Source organism: Lissotriton helveticus, chromosome 11, assembly GCF_964261635.1.
Source record: "Lissotriton helveticus chromosome 11, aLisHel1.1, whole genome shotgun sequence".
NCBI lineage: Eukaryota > Metazoa > Chordata > Amphibia > Caudata > Salamandridae > Lissotriton > Lissotriton helveticus.
The window spans coordinates 710,717,444-710,734,789 of NC_136072.1; the positions used below are offsets into that span (position 1 = coordinate 710,717,444).

Here is a 17,346-nt window from a genome sequence, read left to right on the forward strand (position 1 = left end):
ATGAAAGCATGTGAAATAAGTGAGGGCAACAGGGCACTGCTGGTACCTGCCCCGTCCTTCCGTTACTTTATTTTTTAGGTCTCGGTCTGACGTGAGCAGCGCATGGCTCATATACGACAACAGTGACATCATACTCAAGGAGCTGCGATGGCCGAGTGGTTAAGGCGTTGGACTCGAAATCCAATGGGGTTTCCCTGGGCAGGTTTGAATCCTGCTTGCAGCGACGCGTGATTTTGCATGAACACCATTTGGTTGGTTAAGGAAATGTTCACTTATCGTTAGTCAATCCTCATCAAGTCACAGAGTTAAACAGCAAAAATTCAAACTAAATGTAAACATTAAGACAATTTCAACACTCAGGAAGTTTTTTAGAGAGCAGGTGGTTCAGAAGGGTTCGTAGTCTGGACCTGTCCTGCCTGATCTTGACGAGTCACAAAAAGAGTAATTTTTTTTATGTAGAGTGTCTTGTTTAGGCTTTTGGACTCTTTGTGAGTACTCTTAAGGGCCCATTCCCAGCGCCGTAATATAGGGAAAAGAGGGTAAAAATGTGCAGTGATTGAATTACCGCTCATCTGTGCCCTGTCACTCACTTTGAGTGATGCGTGTTGCTATTTTTATTAATTGTATCAAAGCATGTGAAATAAGTGAGGGCAACAGGGCCCTGCTGGTACCTGCTCCGTCCTTCCGTTGCTTTATTTTTTAGGTCTCGGTCTGACTAGAGCAGCGCATGGCTCGTGTACGACAACAGTGACATCATACTCGTGGAGCTGCGACGGCAGAGTGGTAAAGGCGTTGGACCTGAAATCCAATGGGGTTTCCCTGCGCTTGTTTGAATCCTGCTTGCAGCATGGTGCTATTTTGCATGAACACCATTTGGTTTGTTAAGGAAATGTTCACTTCTCGTTAATCAATCCTCATCAAGTCACAGAGTTAAACAGCAAAAACTCAAACTAAATGTAAACATTAAGACAATTTCAACACTCAGGAAGTTTTTAGAGAGCAGGTGGTTCAGAAGGGTTCGTAGTCTGGACCTGTCCTGCCTGATCTTGACGAGTCCCAAAAAGAGTAATTTTTTTATGTAGCGTGTCTTGTTTAGGCTTTTGGACTCTTTCTGAGTACTCTAAAGGGCCCATTCACAGCGCCGTAATATAGGGAAAAGAGGGTAGAAATGTGCAGTGATTGATTACCGCTCATCTGTGCCCTGTCACTCACTTTCAGTGATGAGTGTTGCTATTTTTATTAATTGTATCAAAGCATGCGAAATAAGTGAGGGAGACAGGGCACTGCTGGTACGTGCCCCGTTCTTCCGTAACTTTCATTTTTAGGTCTTGGCCTGACGTGAGCAGTGCATGGCTCGTATAGGACAACAGTGACATCATACTCATGCAGCTGCAATGGCCGAGTGGTTAAGGCGTTGGACTTGAAATCCAATGGGGTATCCCAGCGTAGGTTTGAATCCTGCTTGCAGCATCATGAGATTTTGCATGAATACCATTTGGTTTAGTTAAGTAAATGTTCACTTCTTGTTATGCAATCCTCATCAAGTCACAGAGTTAAACGGCAAAAACAAAAACTAGATGTAAATATTGAGACAATTTCCACACCCAGGAAGTGTTTTAGAAGACAGGTGGCTCGAAAGGGTTCGTAGTCCGGACCTGTTCTGCCTGATCTAGACGAGTCACGAAAAGAGTAATTTTTTTATGTAGCGTGTCTTGTTTAGGCTTTTGGACTCTTTATGAGTACACTGAAGGGCCCATTCCCAGCGCCGTAATACAGGGAAAAGAGGGCAGAAATGTGCAGTGATTGATTACTGCTCATCTGTGCCCTTTCACTCACTTTGAGTGATGCGTGTTGCTATTTTTATTAATTGTAAGAAAGCGTGCGAAATAAGTGAGGGAGACAGGGCACTGTTGGTACATGCCCCGTCCTTCCGTTACTTTAATTTTTAGGTCTCGGCCTGACGTGAGCAGCGCATGGCTCGTATACGACAACAGTGACATCATACACAGGCAGCTGCGATGGACGAGTGGGTAAGGTGTTGGACTTGAAATCCAATGGGGTTTCACCGCGTAGGTTCAAATCCTGCTTGCAGCGTCGTGAGATTTTGCATTAACACCATTTGGTTTAGTTAAGTAAATGTTCACTTCTCGTTATGCAGTCCTCTTCAAGTCACAGAGTTAAACGGCAAAAACTCAAACTAGATGTAAACATTGAGACAATTTCTACACCCAGGAAGTATTTTACAGAGCAGGTGGCTCGGAAGGGTTCGTAGTCTGCACCTGTCCTGCCTGATCTAGACAAGTCACGAAAAGAGTAATATTTTTTATGAAGCGTGTCTTGGTTAGGCTTTTGGACTCTTTCTGAGTACACTTAACTTAAGGGCCCGTTGCCACCGCCGTAATATAGGGAAAAGAGGGTAGAAATGCGCAGTGATTGATTACTGCTCATCTGTGCCACTTCACTCACTTTGAGTGATATATGTTGCTATTTTTATTAATTGTATGAAAGCATGTGAAATAAGTGAGGGCAATAGGGCACTGCTGGTTCCTGCCCAGTCCTTATGTTACTTTATTTTTTAGGTCTCGGCCTGACGTGAGCAGCGCATGGCTCATATACGACAACAGTGAATTCATACTCATGGATCTGCGATGGCCGAGTGGTTAAGGCGTTGGACTCGAAATTCAATGGGGTTTCCCTGTGCAGGTTGGAATCCTGCTTGCAGTGTCATCCAATTTTGCATGAACACCATTTGGTTTGTTAAGGAATTGTTCACTTCTCGTTACGCAATCCTCATCAAGTCACAGAGTTAAACAGCACAAACTCAAACTAAATGTAAACATTAAGACAATTTCAACACTCAGGAAGTGTTTTATAGAGCAGGTGGGTTGGAAGGGTACGTAGTCTGGACCTGTCCTGCCTGATCTTGACGAATCACGAAAAGCGTAATTATATTTATGTAGCGTGTCTTGTTTAGGCTTTTGGACTCTTTATGAGTACACTGAAGGGCCCATTCCCAGCGCCGTAATACAGGGAAAAGAGGGCAGAAATGTGCAGTGATTGATTACTGCTCATCTGTGCCCTTTCACTCACTTTGAGTGATGCGTGTTGCTATTTTTATTAATTGTAAGAAAGCATGCGAAATAAGTGAGGGAGACAGGGCACTGTTGGTACATGCCCCGTCCTTCCGTTACTTTAATTTTTAGGTCTCGGCCTGACGTGAGCAGCGCATGGCTCGTATACGACAACAGTGACATCATACACAGGCAGCTGCGATGGACGAGTGGGTAAGGTGTTGGACTTGAAATCCAATGGGGTTTCACCGCGTAGGTTCGAATCCTGCTTGCAGCGTCGTGAGATTTTGCATTAACACCATTTGGTTTAGTTAAGTAAATGTTCACTTCTCGTTATGCAGTCCTCTTCAAGTCACAGAGTTAAACGGCAAAAACTCAAACTAGATGTAAACATTGAGACAATTTCTACACCCAGGAAGTATTTTACAGAGCAGGTGGCTCGGAAGGGTTCGTAGTCTGCACCTGTCCTGCCTGATCTAGACAAGTCACGAAAAGAGTAATATTTTTTATGAAGCGTGTCTTGGTTAGGCTTTTGGACTCTTTCTGAGTACACTTAAGGGCCCGTTGCCACCGCCGTAATATAGGGAAAAGAGGGTAGAAATGCGCAGTGATTGATTACTGCTCATCTGTGCCACTTCACTCACTTTGAGTGATATATGTTGCTATTTTTATTAATTGTATGAAAGCATGTGAAATAAGTGAGGGCAATAGGGCACTGCTGGTTCCTGCCCAGTCCTTATGTTACTTCATTTTTTAGGTCTCGGCCTGACGTGAGCAGCGCATGGCTCATATACGACAACAGTGAATTCATACTCATGGATCTGCGATGGCCGAGTGGTTAAGGCGTTGGACTCGAAATTCAATGGGGTTTCCCTGTGCATGTTGGAATCCTGCTTGCAGTGTCATCCAATTTTGCATGAACACCATTTGGTTTGTTAAGGAATTGTTCACTTCTCGTTACGCAATCCTCATCAAGTCACAGAGTTAAACAGCACAAACTCAAACTAAATGTAAACATTAAGACAATTTCAACACTCAGGAAGTGTTTTATAGAGCAGGTGGGTTGGAAGGGTACGTAGTCTGGACCTGTCCTGCCTGATCTTGACGAATCACGAAAAGCGTAATTATATTTATGTAGAGTGTCTTGTTTAGGCTTTTGGACTCGTTCTGAGTACACTTGAGGGCCCGGTCCCAGCGCCGTAATATAGGGAAAAGAGGGTAGAAATGCGCAGTGATTGATTACTGCTCATCTGTGCTCTGTCACTCACTTTGAGTGATACGTGTTGCTATTTTTATTAATTGTATGAAAGCATGTGAAATAAGTGAGGGCAACAGGGCACTGCTGGTACCTGCCCCGTCCTTCCGTTACTTTATTTTTTAGTTCTCGTTCTGACGTGAGCAGCGCATGGCTCATATACGACAACAGTGACGTCGTACTCATGGAGCTGCAATGGCTGAGTGGTTAAGGCGTTGGACTCGATATCCAATGGGGTTTCCCTGCGCCGGTTCGAATCCTGCTTGCAGTGACGTGTGATTTTGCATGAACACCATTTGCTTTGTTAAGGAAATGTTCACTTCTCGTTAGTCAATCCTCATCAAGTCACAGAGTTAAACAGCAAAAATTCAAACTAAATGTAAACATTAAGACAATTTCAACACTCAGGAAGTGTTTTAGAGAGCAGGTGGTCCGGAAGGGTTTGTACTCTGGACCTGTCCTGCCTGATCTTGACGAGTCACAAAAAGAGTAATTATTTCATGTAGCGTGTCTTGTTTAGGCTTTGGACTCTTTCTGAGTACTCTTAAGGGCCCATTCCCAGTGCCGTAATATAGGGAAAAGAGGGTAGAAATGTGCAGTGATTGATTACCGCTCATCTGTGCCCTGTCACTCACTTTGAGTGATGCGTGTTGCTATTTTTATTAATTGTATCAAAGCATGTGAAATAAGTGAGGGCAACAGGGCACTGCTGGTACCTGTCCCGTCCGTCCGTTGCTTTATTTTTTAGGTCTCGGTCTGACTCGAGCAGCGCATGGCTCGTATACGACAACAGTGACATCATACTCATGCAGCTGCAATGGCCGAGTGGTTAAGGCGATGAACTTAAAATCCAATGGGGTTTCCCTGCGTAGGTTCGAATCCTGCTTGCAGCGTCATGAGATTTTGCATGAATATTATTTGGTTTAGTTAAATAAATGTTCACTTCTTGTTATGCAATCCACATCAAGTCACAGAGTTAAACGGCGAAAACAAAAACTAGATGTAAACATTGAGACAATTTCCACACCCAGGAAGTGTTTTAGAGAGCAGGTGGCTCGGAAGGGTTCGTAGTCTGGACCTGTCCTGCCTGATCTAGACAAGTCCGGAAAATAGTAATTTTTTTTATGAAGCATGTCTTGTTTAGGCTTTTGGACTCTTTCTGAGTACACTGAAGGGCCCATTGCCACCGCCATAATATAGGGAAAAGAGGGTAGAAATGCGCAGTGATTGATTACCGCTCATCTGTGCCCTGTCACTCACTTTGAGTGATGCGTGTTGCTATTTTTATTAATTGAATGAAAGCATGTGAAATAAGTGAGGGAGACAGGGCACTGCTGGTACGTGCCCCATCCTTCCGTTACTTTAAGTTTTTAGGTCTCGGCCTGATGTGTGCAGCGCATGGCTCGTATACGACAACAGTGACATCATACTCACGAAGCTGCGATGGCCGAGTGGTTAAGGCGTTGGACTCGAAATCAATGGGGTTTCCCTGCGCAGGTCCGAATCCTGCTTGCAGCGTCGTGCGATTTTGCATGAACACCATTTGGTTTGTTAAGGAAATGTTCACTTCTCGTTACGCAATCCTCATCACATCACAGAGTTAATCAGCAAAAACTCAAACTAAATGTAAACATTAAGACAATTTCAAAACTCAGGAAGTGTTTTAGAGAGCAGGTGGTTCGGAAGGGTTCGTAGTCTGGACCTGTCCTGCCTGATCTTGACGAGTCACGAAAAGAGTAATTTTTTTTATGTAGAGTGTCTTGTTTAGGCTTTTGGACTCTTTCTGAGTACACTTGAGGGCCCGGTCCCAGCGCCGTAATTTAGGGAAAAGAGGGTAGAAATGCACAGTGATTGATTACTGCTCATCTGTGCCCTGTCACTCACTTTGAGTGATACGTGTTGCTATTTTTATTAATTGTATGAAAGCAAGCGAAATAAGTGATGGCAACAGAGCACTGCTGGTACCTGCCCCGTCCTTCTGTTACTTTATTTTTTAGGTCTCGGTCTGACGTGAGCAACGCATGGCTCATATACGACAAGAGTGACATCATACTCATGGAGCTGCGATGGCCGAGTGGTTAATACGTTGGTCTCGAAATCCAATGAGGTTTCCCTGCGCAGGTTCGAATCCTCCTTGCAGCGACGCGTGATTTTGCATGAACACCATTTGGTTTGTTAAGGAAATGTTCACTTCTCGTTAGTCAATCCTCATCAAGTCACAGAGTTAAACAGCAAAAATTCAAACTAAATGTAAACATTAAGACAATTTCAACACTTAGGAAGTGTTTTAGAAAACAGGTGGTTCAGAAGGGTTCGTAGTCTGGACCTGTCCTGCCTGATCTTGACGAGTCACAAAAAGAGTAATTTTTTCATGTAGCGTGTCTTGTTTAGGCTTTTGGACTCTTTCTGAGTACTCTTAAGGGCCCATTCCCAGCGCCGAAATATAGGGAAAAGAGGGTAGAAATGTGCAGTGATTGATTACCGCTCATCTGTGCCCTGTCACTCACTTTGAGTGATGCGTGTTGCTATTTTTATTAATTGTATCAAAGCATGCGAAATAAGTGAGGCCAACAGGGCCCTGCTGGTACCTGCCCCGTCCTTCCGTTGCTTTATTTTTTAGGTCTCGGTCTGACTAGAGCAGCGCATGGCTCGTATACGACAACAGTGACATCATACTCGTGGAGCTGCGACGGCAGAGTGGTTAAGGCGTTGGACCTGAAATCCAATGGGGTTTCCCTGCGCTTGTTCGAATCCTGCTTGCAGCATCGTGCTATTTTGCATGAACACCATTTGGTTTGTTAATGAAATGTTTACTTCTCGTTAATCAATCCTCATCAAGTCACAGAGTTAAACAGCAAAAACTCAAACTAAATGTAAACATTAAGACAATTTCAACACTCAGGAAGTATTTTAGAGAGCAGGTTGCTCGGAAGGGTTCGTAGTCTGGACCTGTCCTGCCTGATATTGACGATTCACGAAAAGAGTAATTTTTTTATGTAGTGTGTCTTGTTTAGGCTTTTCGACTCTTTCTGAGTACACTTAAGGGCCCATTCCCAGCGCTGTAATATAGGGAAAAGAGGGCAGTAATATGCAGTGATTGATTACTGCTCATCTGTGCCCTGTCACTCACTTTGAGTGATGCGTGTTGCTATTTTTATTAATTGTATGAAAGCATGTGAAATAAGTGAGGGCAACAGGGCACTGCTGGTACCTGCCCCGTCCTTCCGTTACTTTATTTTTTAGGTCTCGGTCTGACGTGAGCAGCGCATGGCTCATATACGACAACAGTGACATCATACTCATGGAGCTGCGATGGCCGAGTGGTTAAGATGTTGGACTCGAAATACAATGGGGTTGCCCTGCGCAGGTTCGAATCCTGCTTGCAGCGACGTGCTATTTTGCATGAACACCATTTGGTTTGTTAAGGAAATTGTCACTTCTCGTTAGTCAATTCTTATCAAGTCACAGAGTTAAACAGCAAAAATTCAAACTAAATGTAAACATTAAGACAATTTCAACACTCAGGAAGTTTTTTAGAGAGCAGGTGGTTCAGAAGCGTTCTTAGTCTGGACCTGTCCTGCCTGATCTTGACGAGTCACAAAAAGAGTAATTTTTTTTATGTCGAGTGTCTTGTTTAGGCTTTTGGACTCTTTCTGAGTACTCTTAAGGGCCCATTCCCAGCGCCGTAATATAGGGAAAAGAGGGTAGAAATGTGCAGTGATTGAATTACCGCTCATCTGTGCCCTGTCACTCACTTTGAGTGATGCGTGTTGCTATTTTTATTAATTGTATCAAAGCATGCGAAATAAGTGAGGGCAACAGGGCCCTGCTGGTACCTGCTCCGTCCTTCCGTTGCTTTATTTTTTAGGTCTCGGTCTGACTAGAGCAGCGCATGGCTCGTGTACGACAACAGTGACATCATACTCATGGAGCTGCGACGGCAGAGTGGTTAAGGCGTTGGACCTGAAATCCAATGGGGTTTCCCTGCGCTTGTTTGAATCCTGCTTGCAGCATGGTGCTATTTTGCATGAACACCATTTGGTTTGTTAAGGAAATGTTCACTTCTCGTTAATCAATCCTCATCAAGTCACAGAGTTAAACAGCAAAAACTCAAACTAAATGTAAACATTAAGACAATTTCAACACTCAGGAAGTTTTTAGAGAGCAGGTGGTTCAGAAGGGTTCGTAGTCTGGACCTGTCCTGCCTGATCTTGACGAGTCCCAAAAAGAGTAATTTTTTTATGTAGCGTGTCTTGTTTAGGCTTTTGGACTCTTTCTGAGTACTCTAAAGGGCCCATTCACAGCGCCGTAATATAGGAAAAGAGGGTAGAAATGTGCAGTGATTGATTACCGCTCATCTGTGCCCTGTCACTCACTTTCAGTGATGAGTGTTGCTATTTTTATTAATTGTATCAAAGCATGCGAAATAAGTGAGGGAGACAGGGCACTGCTGGTACGTGCCCCGTTCTTCCGTAACTTTCATTTTTAGGTCTCGGCCTGACGTGAGCAGTGCATGGCTCGTATAGGACAACAGTGACATCATACTCATGCAGCTGCAATGGCCGAGTGGTTAAGGCGTTGGACTTGAAATCCAGTGGGGTTTCCCAGCGTAGGTTTGAATCCTGTTTGCAGCATCATGAGATTTTGCATGAATACCATTTGGTTTAGTTAAGTAAATGTTCACTTCTTGTTATGCAATCCTCATCAAGTCACAGAGTTAAACGGCAAAAACAAAAACTAGATGTAAATATTGAGACAATTTCCACACCCAGGAAGTGTTTTAGAGAGCAGGTGGTCCGGAAGGGTTCGTACTCTGGACCTGTCCTGCCTGATCTTGACGAGTCACAAAAAGAGTAATTATTTCATGTAGCGTGTCTTGTTTAGGCTTTGGACTCTTTCTGAGTACTCTTAAGGGCCATTCCCAGTGCCGTAATATAGGGAAAAGAGGGTAGAAATGTGCAGTGATTGATTACCGCTCATCTGTGCCCTGTCACTCACTTTGAGTGATGCGTGTTGCTATTTTTATTAATTGTATCAAAGCATGTGAAATAAGTGAGGGCAACAGGGCACTGCTGGTACCTGCCCCGTCCGTCCGTTGCTTTATTTTTTAGGTCTCGGTCTGACTCGAGCAGCGCATGGCTCGTATACGACAACAGTGACATCATACTCATGCAGCTGCAATGGCCGAGTGGTTAAGGCGATGAACTTAAAATCCAATGGGGTTTCCCTGCGTAGGTTCGAATCCTGCTTGCAGCGTCATGAGATTTTGCATGATTATTATTTGGTTTAGTTAAATAAATGTTCACTTCTTGTTATGCAATCCACATCAAGTCACAGAGTTAAACGGCGAAAACAAAAACTAGATGTAAACATTGAGACAATTTCCACACCCAGGAAGTGTTTTAGAGAGCAGGTGGCTCGGAAGGGTTCGTAGTCTGGACCTGTCCTGCCTGATCTAGACAAGTCAGGAAAATAGTAATTTTTTTTATGAAGCATGTCTTGTTTAGGCTTTTGGACTCTTTCTGAGTACACTGAAGGGCCCATTGCCACCGCCATAATATAGGGAAAAGAGGGTAGAAATGCGCAGTGATTGATTACCGCTCATCTGTGCCCTGTCACTCACTTTGAGTGATACGTGTTGCTCTTTTTATTAATTGTATGAAAGCAAGCGAAATAAGTGAGGGCAACAGAGCACTGCTGGTACCTGCCCCGTCCTTCAGTTACTTTATTTTTTAGGCCTCGGTCTGACGTGAGCAGTGCATGGCTCATATACGACAACAGTGACATCATACCCATGGAGCTGCGATGGCCGTGTGGTTAAGGTGTTGGACTTGAAATCCAATGGGGTTTCACCATGCAGGTTCAAATCCTGCTTGCAGCGTCGTGCAATTTTGCATGAACACCATTTGGTTTGTAGGAAATGTTCACTTCTCGTTAGTCAATCCTCATCAAGTCACAGTGTTAAACAGCAAAAATTCAAACTAAATGTAAACAGTAAGACAATTTCAACACTCAGGAAGTGTTTTATATAGCAGGTGGTTCGGAAGGGTTCGTAGTCTGGACCTGTCCTGCTTGATCTTGACGAGTCACAAAAAGAGTAATTATTTCATGTAGCGTGTCTTGTTTAGGCTTTGGACTCTTTCTGAGTACTCTTAAGGGCCATTCCCAGTGCCGTAATATAGGGAAAAGAGGGTAGAAATGTGCAGTGATTGATAACCGCTCATCTGTGCCCTGTCACTCACTTTGAGTGATGCGTGTTGCTATTTTTATTAATTGTATGAAAGCATGCGAAATAAGTGAGGGAGACAGGGCACTGCTGGTACGTGCCCCGACCTTCTGTTACTTTAATTTTTAGGTCTCGGCCTGATGTGAGCAGCGCATGGCTCGTATACGACAACAGTGACGTCATACTCATGCAGCTGTGATGGCCGAGTAGTTAAGGCGTTGGACTTGAAATCCAATGGGGTTTCCCCGCTTAGGTTCGAATCCTGCTTGCAGCGTCATGAGATTTTGCATGAACACCATTTGGTTTAGTTAAGTAAATGTTCATTTCTCGTTATGCAATCCTCATCAAGTCACAGAGTTAAACGGCAAAAACTCAAACTAGATGTAAAGATTGAGACAATTTCTACACCCAGGAAGTGTATTAGAGAGCAGGTGGCTAGGAAGGGTTTGTAGTCTGGACCTGTCCTGCCTGATCTAGACAAGTCAGGAAAAGAGTAATTTTTTTTATGAAGCGTGTCTTCTTTAGGCTTTTGGACTCTTTCTGAGTATACTTAAGGGCCCGTTGCCACCGCCGTAATATAGGGAGAAGAGGGTAGAAATGCGCAGTGATGGATTACCGCTCATCTGTGCCCTGTCACTCACTTTGAGTGATACGTGTTGCTATTTTTATTAATTGTATGAAAGCATGTGAAATAAGTGAGGGCAACAGGGCACTGCTGGTACCTGCCCCGTCCTTCCGTTACTTAAATTTTTAGATCTCGGCCTGACGTGAGCAGCGCATGGCTCGTATACGACAATAGTGACATCATACTCGTGGAGCTGTGATGGCCGAGTGGTTAAGGCGTTGGACTCGAAATCAATGGGGTTTCCCTGCGCAGGTCCGAATCCTGCTTGCAGCGTTGTGCGATTTGGCATGAACACCATTTGGTTTTGTTAAGGAAATTTTCACTTCTCGTTAGTCAATCCTCATCAAATCACAGAGTTAAACAGCAAAAACTCAAACTAGATGTAAACATTAGGACAATTTCAACACTCAGGAAGTGTTTTAGAGAGCAGGTGGCTCGGAAGAGTTCGTAGTCTGGACCTGTCCTGCCTGATATTGAGGATTCACGAAAAGAGTAATTATTTTATGTAGCGTGTCTTGTTTAGGCTTTTGGACTCTTTCTGAGTACACTTAAGGGCCCATTCCCAGCGCCATAATATAGGGAAAAGAGGGCAGAAATATGCAGTGATTGATTAGTGCTCATCTGTGCCTTGTCACTCACTTTGAGTGATGCGTGTTGCTATTTTTATTAATTGAATGAAAGCATGCGAAATAAGTGAGGGAGACAGGGCACTGCTGGTATGTGCCCCGTCCTTCCATTACTTTAATTTTTAAGGTCTCGGCCTGATGTGAGCCGCGCATGGCTCGTATACGACAACAGTGACATCATACTCACGCAGCTGCGACGGCAGAGTGGTTAAGGCGTTGGACCTGAAATCCGATGGGGTTTCCCTGCCCAGGTTCGAATCCTGCTCGCAGCATCGTGCGATTTTGCATGAACACCATTTGGTTTGTTAAGGAAATGTTCACTTCTCGTTAATCAATCCTCATCAAGTCACAGAGTTAAACATCAAAAACTCAAACTAAATGTAAACATTAAGACAATTTCAACACTCAGGAAGTTTTTAGAGAGCAGGTGGTTCGGAAGGGTTCGTAGTCTGGACCTGTCCTGCCTGATCTTGACGAGTCCCAAAAAGAGTAATTTTTTTATGTAGCGTGTCTTGTTTAGGCTTTTGGACTCTTTCTGAGTACTCTTAAAGGCCCATTCACAGCACCGTAATATAGGGAAAAGAGGGTAGAAATGTGCAGTGATTGATTACCGCTCATCTGTGCCCTGTCACTCACTTTGAGTGATGCGTGTTGCTATTTTTATTAATTGTATCAAAGCATGCGAAATAAGTGAGGGAGACAGGGCACTGCTGGTACGTGCCCTGTTCTTCCGTAACTTTCATTTTTAGGTCTCGGCCTGACGTGAGCAGTGCATGGCTCGTATAGGACAAGAGTGACATCATACTCATGCAGCTGCAATGGCCGAGTGGTTAAGGCATTGGTCTTGAAATCCAATGGGGTTTCCCAGCGTAGGTTCGAATCCTGCTTGCAGCGTCATGAGATTTTGCTTGAATACCATTTGGTTTAGTTAAGTAAATGTTCACTTCTTGTTATGCAATGCTCATCAAGTCACAGAGTTAAACGGCAAAACCAAAAACTAGATGTAAATATTGAGACAATTTCCACACCCAGGAAGTGTTTTAGAAGACAGGTGGCTTGGAAGGGTTCGTAGTCTGGACCTGTTCTGCCTGATCTAGACGAGTCACGAAAAGAGTAATTTTTTATGTAGCGTGTCTTGTTTAGGCTTTTGGACTCTTTCTGAGTACACTTAAGGGCCCATTCCCAGCGCCGTAATACAGGGAAAAGAGGGCAGAAATGTGCAGTGATTGATTACCGCTCATCTGTGCCCTTTCACTCACTTTGAGTGATGCGTGTTGCTATTTTTATTAATTGTATGAAAGCATGCGAAATAAGTGAGGGAGACAGGGCACTGCTGGTACATGCCCCGTCCTTCCGTTACTTTAATTTTTAGGTCTCGGCCTGACGTGAGCAGCGCATGGCTCGTATACGACAACGGTGACATCATACACATGCAGCTGCGATGGCCGAGTGGGTAAGGTGTTGGACTTGATATCCAATGGCGTTTCACCGCGCAGGTTCGATTCATGCTTACAGCGTCCTGAGATTTTGCATTAACACCATTTGGTTTAGTTAAGTAAATGTTCACTTTTCGTTATGCAGTCCTCTTCAAGTAACAGAGTTAAACGGCAAAAACTCAAACTAGATGTAAACATTGAGACAATTTCTACACCCAGGAAGTGTATTAGAGAGCAGGTGGCTAGGAAGGGTTTGTAGTCTGGACCTGTCCTGCCTGATCTAGACAAGTCAGGAAAAGAGTAATTTTTTTTATGAAGCGTGTCTTCTTTAGGCTTTTGGACTCTTTCTGAGTACACTTAAGGGCCCGTTGCCACCGCCGTAATATAGGGAGAAGAGGGTAGAAATGCGCAGTGATTGATTACCGCTCATCTGTGCCCTGTCACTCACTTTGAGTGATACGTGTTGCTATTTTTATTAATTGTATGAAAGCATGTGAAATAAGTGAGGGCAACAGGGCACTGCTGGTTCCTGCCCCGTCCTCATGTTACTTTATTTTTTAGGTATCGGCCTGACGTGAGCAGCGCATGGCTCATTTACGACAACAGTGACATCATACACATGAAGCTGCGATGGTCGAGTGGTAAAGGCGTTGGACTCGAAATTTAAAGGGGTTTACCTGCGCAGGTTCGAATCCTGCTACCAGCGTCATCCAATTTTGCATGAACACCATTTGGTTTGTTAAGGAAATGTTCACTTCTCGTTACGCAATGCTCATCAAGTCACAGAGTTAAATGGCAAAAACTCAAACTAGATGGAAACATTGAGACGATTTCTACACCCAGGAAGTGTTTTAGAGCGTAGGTGGCTCGGAAGGGATCGTACTCTAGACCTGTCCTGCCTGATCTAGACAAGTCAGGAAAAGAGTAATTTTTTTTTATTAAGCGTGTCTTGTTTAGGCTTTTGGACTCTTTCTGAGTACACTTAAGGGCCCTTTGCCAGCGCCGTAATATAGGGAAAAGAGGGTAGAAATGCGCAGTGATTGATTACTGCTCATCTGTGCCCTGTCACTCACTTTGAGTGATATATGTTCCTATTTTTATTAATTGTATGAAAGCATGTGAAATAAGTGAGGGCAATAGGGCACTGCTGGTTCCTGCCCAGTCCTTATGTTACTTTATTTTTTAGGTCTCGGCCTGACGTGAGCAGCGCATGGCTCATATACGACAACAGTGAATTCATACTCATGGATCTGTGATGGCCGAGTGGTTAAGGCGTTGGACTCGAAATTCAATGGGGTTTCCCTGTGCAGGTTGGAATCCTGCTTGCAGCGTCGTCCAATTTTGCATGAACACCATTTGGTTTGTTAAGGAATTGTTCACTTCTCGTTACGCAATCCTCATCAAGTCACAGAGTTAAACAGCACAAACTCAAACTAAATGTAAACATTAAGACAATTTCAACACTCAGGAAGTGTTTTATAGAGCAGGTGGGTTGGAAGGGTTCGTAGTCTGGACCTGTGCTGCCTGATCTTGACGAATCACGAAAAGCGTAATATTTTTTATGTAGAGTGTCTTGTTTAGGCTTTTGGACTCGTTCTGAGTACACTTGAGGGCCCGGTCCCAGCGCCGTAATATAGGGAAAAGAGGGTAGAAATGCGCAGTGATTGATTACTGCTCATCTGTGCTCTGTCACTCACTTCGAGTGATACGTGTTGCTATTTTTATTAATTGTATGAAAGCATGTGAAATAAGTGAGGGCAACAGGGCACTGCTGGTACCTGCCCCGTCCTTCCGTTACTTTATTTTTTAGTTCTCGTTCTGACGTGAGCAGCGCATGGCTCATATACGACAACAGTGACATCGTACTCATGGAGCTGCGATGGCTGAGTGGTTAAGGCGTTGGACTCGTTATCCAATGGGGTTTCCCTGCGCCGGTTCGAATCCTGCTTGCAGTGACGTGTGATTTTGCATGAACACCATTTGCTTTGTTAAGGAAATGTTCACTTCTCGTTAGTCAATCCTCATCAAGTCACAGAGTTAAACAGCAAAAATTCAAACTAAATGTAAACATTAAGACAATTTCAACACTCAGGAAGTGTTTTAGAGAGCAGGTGGTCCGGAAGGGTTCGTACTCTGGACCTGTCCTGCCTGATCTTGACGAGTCACAAAAAGAGTAATTATTTCATGTAGCGTGTCTTGTTTAGGCTTTGGACTCTTTCTGAGTACTCTTAAGGGCCATTCCCAGTGCCGTAATATAGGGAAAAGAGGGTAGAAATGTGCAGTGATTGATTACCGCTCATCTGTGCCCTGTCACTCACTTTGAGTGATGCGTGTTGCTATTTTTATTAATTGTATCAAAGCATGTGAAATAAGTGAGGGCAACAGGGCACTGCTGGTACCTGCCCCGTCCGTCCGTTGCTTTATGTTTTAGGTCTCGGTCTGACTCGAGCAGCGCATGGCTCGTATACGACAACAGTGACATCATACTCATGCAGCTGCAATGGCCGAGTGGTTAAGGCGATGAACTTAAAATCCAATGGGGTTTCCCTGCGTAGGTTCGAATCCTGCTTGCAGCGTCATGAGATTTTGCATGAATATTATTTGGTTTAGTTAAATAAATGTTCACTTCTTGTTATGCAATCCACATCAAGTCACAGAGTTAAACGGTGAAAACAAAAACTAGATGTAAACATTGAGACAATTTCCACACCCAGGAAGTGTTTTAGAGAGCAGGTGGCTCGGAAGGGTTCGTAGTCTGGACCTGTCCTGCCTGATCTAGACAAGTCAGGAAAATAGTAATTTTTTTTATGAAGCATGTCTTGTTTAGGCTTTTGGACTCTTTCTGAGTACACTGAAGGGCCCATTGCCACCGCCATAATATAGGGAAAAGAGGGTAGAAATGCGCAGTGATTGATTACCGCTCATCTGTGCCCTGTCACTCACTTTGAGTGATACGTGTTGCTCTTTTTATTAATTGTATGAAAGCAAGCGAAATAAGTGAGGGCAACAGAGCACTGCTGGTACCTGCCCCGTCCTTCAGTTACTTTATTTTTTAGGCCTCGGTCTGACGTGAGCAGCGCATGGCTCATATACGACAACAGTGACATCATACCCATGGAGCTGCGATGGCCGTGTGGTTAAGGTGTTGGACTTGAAATCCAATGGGGTTTCACCATGCAGGTTCAAATCCTGCTTGCAGCGTCGTGCAATTTTGCATGAACACCATTTGGTTTGTAGGAAATGTTCACTTCTCGTTAGTCAATCCTCATCAAGTCACAGTGTTAAACAGCAAAAATTCAAACTAAATGTAAACAGTAAGACAATTTCAACACTCAGGAAGTGTTTTATATAGCAGGTGGTTCGGAAGGGTTCGTAGTCTGGACCTGTCCTGCTTGATCTTGACGAGTCACAAAAAGAGTAATTTTTTTATGTAACGTGTCTTGTTTAGGCATTTGGACTCTTTCTGAGTACTCTTAAGGGCCCATTCCCAGCACCGTAATATAGGGAAAAGAGGGTAGGAATGTGCAGTGATTGATTACCTCTCATCTGTGCCCTGTCACTCACTTTGAGTGATGCGTGTTGCTATTTTTATTAATTGTATGAAAGCATGCGAAATAAGTGAGGGAGACAGGGCACTGCTGGTACGTGCCCCGACCTTCTGTTACTTTCATTTTTAGGTCTCGGCCTGATGTGAGCAGCGCATGGCTCGTATACGACAACAGTGACGTCATACTCATGCAGCTGTGATGGCCGAGTAGTTAAGGCGTTGGACTTGAAATCCAATGGGGTTTCCCCGCTTAGGTTCGAATCCTGCTTGCAGCGTCATGAGATTTTGCATGAACACCATTTGGTTTAGTTAAGTAAATGTTCATTTCTCGTTATGCAATCCTCATCAAGTCACAGAGTTAAACGGCAAAAACTCAAACTAGATGTAAAGATTGAGACAATTTCTACACCCAGGAAGTGTATTAGAGAGCAGGTGGCTAGGAAGGGTTTGTAGTCTGGACCTGTCCTGCCTGATCTAGACAAGTCAGGAAAAGAGTAATTTTTTTTATGAAGCGTGTCTTCTTTAGGCTTTTGGACTCTTTCTGAGTACACTTAAGGGCC

At 44.0% G+C, this 17,346-nt stretch overlaps 25 non-coding genes across 25 annotated transcripts; all 25 read left to right on the forward strand.

Annotated features, from left to right (window-relative positions):
- Positions 1 to 141: 141 nt before the first annotated feature.
- TRNAS-CGA (transfer RNA serine (anticodon CGA)) lies at positions 142 to 223 on the forward strand. Its single transcript has one exon. It is a non-coding gene; the product is annotated as a tRNA-Ser (tRNA).
- A 1,165-nt stretch (positions 224 to 1,388) lies between these two features.
- On the forward strand, positions 1,389 to 1,470 carry TRNAS-UGA (transfer RNA serine (anticodon UGA)). Its single transcript has one exon. It is a non-coding gene; the product is annotated as a tRNA-Ser (tRNA).
- A 542-nt stretch (positions 1,471 to 2,012) lies between these two features.
- On the forward strand, positions 2,013 to 2,094 carry TRNAS-UGA (transfer RNA serine (anticodon UGA)). The gene has a single exon. It is a non-coding gene; the product is annotated as a tRNA-Ser (tRNA).
- Positions 2,095 to 2,642: 548 nt separating this feature from the next.
- On the forward strand, positions 2,643 to 2,724 carry TRNAS-CGA (transfer RNA serine (anticodon CGA)). The gene has a single exon. It is a non-coding gene; the product is annotated as a tRNA-Ser (tRNA).
- Positions 2,725 to 3,266: 542 nt separating this feature from the next.
- TRNAS-UGA (transfer RNA serine (anticodon UGA)) lies at positions 3,267 to 3,348 on the forward strand. Its single transcript has one exon. It is a non-coding gene; the product is annotated as a tRNA-Ser (tRNA).
- A 1,167-nt stretch (positions 3,349 to 4,515) lies between these two features.
- TRNAS-CGA (transfer RNA serine (anticodon CGA)) lies at positions 4,516 to 4,597 on the forward strand. The gene has a single exon. It is a non-coding gene; the product is annotated as a tRNA-Ser (tRNA).
- A 540-nt stretch (positions 4,598 to 5,137) lies between these two features.
- On the forward strand, positions 5,138 to 5,219 carry TRNAL-UAA (transfer RNA leucine (anticodon UAA)). Its single transcript has one exon. It is a non-coding gene; the product is annotated as a tRNA-Leu (tRNA).
- A 544-nt stretch (positions 5,220 to 5,763) lies between these two features.
- On the forward strand, positions 5,764 to 5,844 carry TRNAS-CGA (transfer RNA serine (anticodon CGA)). The gene has a single exon. It is a non-coding gene; the product is annotated as a tRNA-Ser (tRNA).
- A 542-nt stretch (positions 5,845 to 6,386) lies between these two features.
- Positions 6,387 to 6,468, forward strand: TRNAS-CGA (transfer RNA serine (anticodon CGA)). The gene has a single exon. It is a non-coding gene; the product is annotated as a tRNA-Ser (tRNA).
- Positions 6,469 to 7,009: 541 nt separating this feature from the next.
- TRNAS-UGA (transfer RNA serine (anticodon UGA)) lies at positions 7,010 to 7,091 on the forward strand. The gene has a single exon. It is a non-coding gene; the product is annotated as a tRNA-Ser (tRNA).
- Positions 7,092 to 7,632: 541 nt separating this feature from the next.
- Positions 7,633 to 7,714, forward strand: TRNAS-CGA (transfer RNA serine (anticodon CGA)). The gene has a single exon. It is a non-coding gene; the product is annotated as a tRNA-Ser (tRNA).
- A 1,164-nt stretch (positions 7,715 to 8,878) lies between these two features.
- TRNAS-UGA (transfer RNA serine (anticodon UGA)) lies at positions 8,879 to 8,960 on the forward strand. The gene has a single exon. It is a non-coding gene; the product is annotated as a tRNA-Ser (tRNA).
- A 540-nt stretch (positions 8,961 to 9,500) lies between these two features.
- TRNAL-UAA (transfer RNA leucine (anticodon UAA)) lies at positions 9,501 to 9,582 on the forward strand. Its single transcript has one exon. It is a non-coding gene; the product is annotated as a tRNA-Leu (tRNA).
- Positions 9,583 to 10,125: 543 nt separating this feature from the next.
- Positions 10,126 to 10,207, forward strand: TRNAS-UGA (transfer RNA serine (anticodon UGA)). The gene has a single exon. It is a non-coding gene; the product is annotated as a tRNA-Ser (tRNA).
- Positions 10,208 to 10,744: 537 nt separating this feature from the next.
- Positions 10,745 to 10,826, forward strand: TRNAS-UGA (transfer RNA serine (anticodon UGA)). Its single transcript has one exon. It is a non-coding gene; the product is annotated as a tRNA-Ser (tRNA).
- A 543-nt stretch (positions 10,827 to 11,369) lies between these two features.
- On the forward strand, positions 11,370 to 11,450 carry TRNAS-CGA (transfer RNA serine (anticodon CGA)). The gene has a single exon. It is a non-coding gene; the product is annotated as a tRNA-Ser (tRNA).
- A 543-nt stretch (positions 11,451 to 11,993) lies between these two features.
- On the forward strand, positions 11,994 to 12,075 carry TRNAS-UGA (transfer RNA serine (anticodon UGA)). The gene has a single exon. It is a non-coding gene; the product is annotated as a tRNA-Ser (tRNA).
- Positions 12,076 to 12,615: 540 nt separating this feature from the next.
- Positions 12,616 to 12,697, forward strand: TRNAS-UGA (transfer RNA serine (anticodon UGA)). Its single transcript has one exon. It is a non-coding gene; the product is annotated as a tRNA-Ser (tRNA).
- A 541-nt stretch (positions 12,698 to 13,238) lies between these two features.
- On the forward strand, positions 13,239 to 13,320 carry TRNAS-UGA (transfer RNA serine (anticodon UGA)). The gene has a single exon. It is a non-coding gene; the product is annotated as a tRNA-Ser (tRNA).
- Positions 13,321 to 13,863: 543 nt separating this feature from the next.
- On the forward strand, positions 13,864 to 13,945 carry TRNAS-CGA (transfer RNA serine (anticodon CGA)). Its single transcript has one exon. It is a non-coding gene; the product is annotated as a tRNA-Ser (tRNA).
- A 543-nt stretch (positions 13,946 to 14,488) lies between these two features.
- On the forward strand, positions 14,489 to 14,570 carry TRNAS-CGA (transfer RNA serine (anticodon CGA)). The gene has a single exon. It is a non-coding gene; the product is annotated as a tRNA-Ser (tRNA).
- A 542-nt stretch (positions 14,571 to 15,112) lies between these two features.
- On the forward strand, positions 15,113 to 15,194 carry TRNAT-CGU (transfer RNA threonine (anticodon CGU)). The gene has a single exon. It is a non-coding gene; the product is annotated as a tRNA-Thr (tRNA).
- Positions 15,195 to 15,733: 539 nt separating this feature from the next.
- Positions 15,734 to 15,815, forward strand: TRNAL-UAA (transfer RNA leucine (anticodon UAA)). The gene has a single exon. It is a non-coding gene; the product is annotated as a tRNA-Leu (tRNA).
- Positions 15,816 to 16,358: 543 nt separating this feature from the next.
- TRNAS-UGA (transfer RNA serine (anticodon UGA)) lies at positions 16,359 to 16,440 on the forward strand. Its single transcript has one exon. It is a non-coding gene; the product is annotated as a tRNA-Ser (tRNA).
- A 539-nt stretch (positions 16,441 to 16,979) lies between these two features.
- Positions 16,980 to 17,061, forward strand: TRNAS-UGA (transfer RNA serine (anticodon UGA)). Its single transcript has one exon. It is a non-coding gene; the product is annotated as a tRNA-Ser (tRNA).
- Positions 17,062 to 17,346: the final 285 nt, after the last annotated feature.